Source organism: Homalodisca vitripennis, unplaced genomic scaffold (genome assembly GCF_021130785.1).
Source record: "Homalodisca vitripennis isolate AUS2020 unplaced genomic scaffold, UT_GWSS_2.1 ScUCBcl_6068;HRSCAF=13109, whole genome shotgun sequence".
Classification (NCBI taxonomy): domain Eukaryota; kingdom Metazoa; phylum Arthropoda; class Insecta; order Hemiptera; family Cicadellidae; genus Homalodisca; species Homalodisca vitripennis.
In genome coordinates, this window is record NW_025782180.1 from 19864 (window position 1) to 24108 (window position 4245).

The 4245-nt window shown below is 37.2% G+C and overlaps 1 non-coding gene across 1 annotated transcript; it reads right to left on the reverse strand.

Annotated features, from left to right (window-relative positions):
- Positions 1-3149: 3149 nt before the first annotated feature.
- On the reverse strand, positions 3150-3220 carry Trnaa-agc. Its single transcript has one exon. It is a non-coding gene; the product is annotated as a tRNA-Ala (tRNA).
- Between the last annotated feature and the right edge of the window lie 1025 nt (positions 3221-4245).

Genomic DNA, 4245 nt, shown 5'->3' on the forward strand with positions numbered 1-4245 from the left:
AGAGGTGAAAGTAGGATAGGGGCACCAGAATACGGTTTAAATTCAATCAGTCAAAATTCCAAATCAACAACATCAAAATTTTCAAAATTCAAAAATGAAACTTTTAAACTGATTCATCTTAATGCTCAAATTGCTACCAACAAGGTTGATGAGCTGACACTCTTTTGTGAAGAACTTGCGCCAGATATATTTATAATCTCGGAGCATGGCTTCACTAAAGAAAACATAAAGTTTTTCAAAATCAACAACTTTGAATTGGCCGGTTCTTTTTGCCGAAACACGTCCAAAGGGGGTGGTGTAGCAATCTTTACTAGACGTTCAATTACTTTTCAACCGATCAAAGTCGGTTACAGCTGTGAACTGACCTTTGAGGTTGAAGGAATAAAAATAAAAACAAAATTTAGTTCGGGAAAATCTTGGTCTTTGGGTTGTACCCGGTCACCCAATGGTTGTGTTGATGTTTTTTTTGAAAAAACTTGAAATTCTTTTAAATTTCCTCAACACATCTCAAACAAAATTCTTTATTTTGGGGGACTTTAACACAACGTGCTAGATCATACCCACCCCCTTACCCAGCGGTTCCGCGATTTATTGACTCCATTTGGCTTGATCTGGTCAGTGAACTCCCCCAACTCGTGTATCTGGCACGACGAGTACAGCCATCGACAATGTTGTCACTAACATTTCACAAGTCAGAGTTTTCCGTGCTTAATGCCGCCATCTCGGACCACCGCGCTCAGATGGTCGAGGTCATTGGGTGTTCCCGGATGTCGAGGGCCAGGTTCCAAAAATTCTTAAGAGTAACTCGACAGCAGAACATTGAACAGCTCAGGAGTTTTATCGGGGGTGAATCCTGGACATTTCTGGATCATTTCCGTGATGCGAATGGGATGTTCAATGCGTTCAACGAACGTTTCTTATTTTATCTGAACAGTTCATGCCCTTTCAAAAAATCAAAAAGGTTTCAAAATTTCAAAAAAACATCATAGATTACACCAGGTATTCAGATATCCAGAGAAAAAATCAGGTTCTATCACTCTATTCTATATATGCATTGAAAATGAAAATTTTAAAGTTTTTTTCCGAAATTACAGAAGAGTGTATAGAAGAGTAATTAAAGCCGCAAAGGCCTATGACATTGAAAAAAAACCTTAAAAACATGTGACAACTTTTCTAAAACGGCCTGGTCAATTATTAATAATGCATCAAACCTTTCTAAAAAACCCAACAAAATCAAAATTATCGACAACGATACAAAAGTAGAGGATCCCTCGGTGGTTGCTGGATTATTCAGTCGTTATTTACGATTTGATGGACTGTGATGGGCGGAGGCACCGAGGGACCTATCTCCCGCGTAAGAGTTTCCCGGCGGCCGATGACGTCCATGGCTTTGGCCCCTGTGAGTGAGGGGGAGGTGGCTCGCGTCTTGCGGAGTCTCAAGGCGAAAAAGTCCTGTGACATTCCAAGGAGTATCGTCATGGTTAGTTTAAACAATGCTCCAAGCAATTGCTGGCACCATTGACCAAACTGATCAATTTTTTCATTTGAAACAGGCACCTTTCCAGACAAACTAAAAATTGCGAAAATCATTCCGATTCTCAAAAAGGACGATCCTTGTGTGACTAGCAATTATCGTCCAATTTTCTGTTTTGCCTGCCATCAGTAAAGTCTTTGAAAAAATATTTTTGGCAACGACTGGAAACTTTCCTCTCAAGATTTGAAATTCTTGATCCAGAACAATATGGATTCAGAAAAAAACAGATCAAACAGTCGATGCAGTCACAAACCCTTGTTGAACTCGTTGTCGATGGGTTGGAGAGAAGAGAACATGTGCTCAGCATATTTCTTGACCTCTCCAAAGCCTTTGACTGTGTGCAACCATGCGACACTGCTGCACCAGTTAGAGGAATGCGGCATTCGAGGTTTTGCCGCACAAATGGGTCATGTCTTATCTCAGTGACAGGGTCCAGTGTGTACAGATCGAGAATGTCCTGTCAGACAAAACACAAGTAAACCCAAGGTGTTCCCCAGGGATCAATTCTTGGCCCAGTTCTTTTTAATCTCTATGTCAACGGACTGAAATCATCTATCCAGCATGGTAAAGTGATTCAGTACGCTGATGACACGACTATTTGTTGTAAAGGCAAAATCAGCTGCTGAATTAGAACTCAAAATCATTTCTTGTGATCTAAATCTTTGCATTCAACATTTCAATGAAATGAACTTGCAAAGCAAACAATTCAAAGTCAAATTTCATCAAATTTTGTTTTCAGCAGCGCAATGAACAAAACAAAATCACTGTGATGGTGGATGATGAACTCATTGAAGAAAACATCTTCCACAAAGTTCCTTGGAATACATCTTGACAAGGAGTTGACTTGGAACGGTCACATTGACAGCGTTTGCTTCTAGAGTTAATTCAGGCATTTATGCTTTGCGTAAACCTAGGCACAATTCTGCTTCCCTTGAACTCTTAAGAACAGCCTATTTTGGCTTGGTCCATACTCACTTGGAGTACGGAATCAGACTTTGGGGTAGCTGCTCTAAATACAAGCTGGAAAGGGTATTTAGACTTCAGAAAAGAGCTGTCAGAACCATCTTGAAATTGAAAACAAGAAGAGTCATGTAGAGAAGCATTTAGGGAGCTTAGATTATTGACTTTACCCTCCCTCTATAATCTTGGAGGTCGCTCTGTACTGCAGGTCAAGGTGCACTTTGACTCAAGGCAGGGATGTTCACTCATATGATACTAGAGGTAGGGACAACTACAGAATTCAAACCACACAGAAGTACAGCCTTTGAACGGCTGCCATCTCAAATTGGTGGTCAAAGTAATCAATTGCCTCTCCTGAATGCATCAAAAATCAAAACCTGAATCTTTTTCAAGACTCTTTTAAAGCATCTATTGGTGTCTAGTGCCTTTTTACACTATTGAGGAGTTTTTTCAATACGCTGGGACAATTAGTAACCCCCTACCCGATATTCTGGTGTTGAGAGTGTGATTTGTTTGCATGATTGTTGAGAGATGTATTTATGTTTGAGTGAGCTTCAATGTGTGATGAATGGCTAGGAAGAATATGACGCTTGCAACACAATTGTAAAATTGTAACAAATGCAATAAAAGAATTTATTATTATTATTATTATTACTTGCTCTGCCGGGACTCGAACCCGGATCTCTCACTTGCTGGGTGAATGTGCTACCATTACACCACAGAGCCCTCACATTTTACGATTCAATTTATATTGTATTTGGCCGTATCTGTCACATATGCGTTTAAATAACTATAACTTACATATGGTTGGAAGACCAAATTACCTGTCAAACGGCTTTTGTTTACATTAATCAAATGTGTATGAATGGCAATAGCCTTATTTAATTTTTCAATAAACATTGAATCACAAATAGTACTTGTACCATAATGGTAGCAAATTCACCCGGCAAGTGAGAGAGATCCGGGTTCGAGTCCCGCGGAGCAGCAAAGTTACTTTTTGTATATAATATCTTATCAGCTGCATATCTAAAAGTTTAAGTTGCGCTGATACTTTATGTTCAAATATACATTAAAAAAATAAAATAAACAATAAAATTAAATACCATTATTTCGTAACTATGCAATGGTTTATTGTATCATGAAACCTATGCTGTTCTCCAAATCAGTCATACTGTTTACAAATTTGTTAAGATAATATCGTTTGAAATGTATGAAAAGACTTACTTTTCCCTAATGGTTTGGTCTATATATATATATATATATATATATTTAAAAATGATTACGAGTATAATTAATTTTACAAAAAAGAACAATGACTTAAGTATTGACGCTTTGCCTGGTAATCACTGTACGTTAAATACAATATGCTTTTTCGTACACAAAAGTAACTGTTTTAAGTTTTTTTACATCTCGTTCGTATCGGCTCTTAAATGTCACAATTATCCTTTGACACAAAATACTCAGTTGAGTTCTCTGGCACACGAAAAACTACCACAGAGAATACTGAAGACGTAAAAAATATCACTGTTTCCAATAACTATATTTACCGCTATTGTATTTCTTCTACGTTTTATTATGTATTTTATTAACTGTATATTATAAATTTGTCTCTCTTTCCATAATACAATTTGTCCTTTTTAAATGTTTTCAAATAAACCATTAATATGTAATATGTTCGATGCTTAGCACCGTAAAGATTAAATATATGTATAAAATGTATAAATTTTTCAAGAAGATTAAAAGAACTGTAT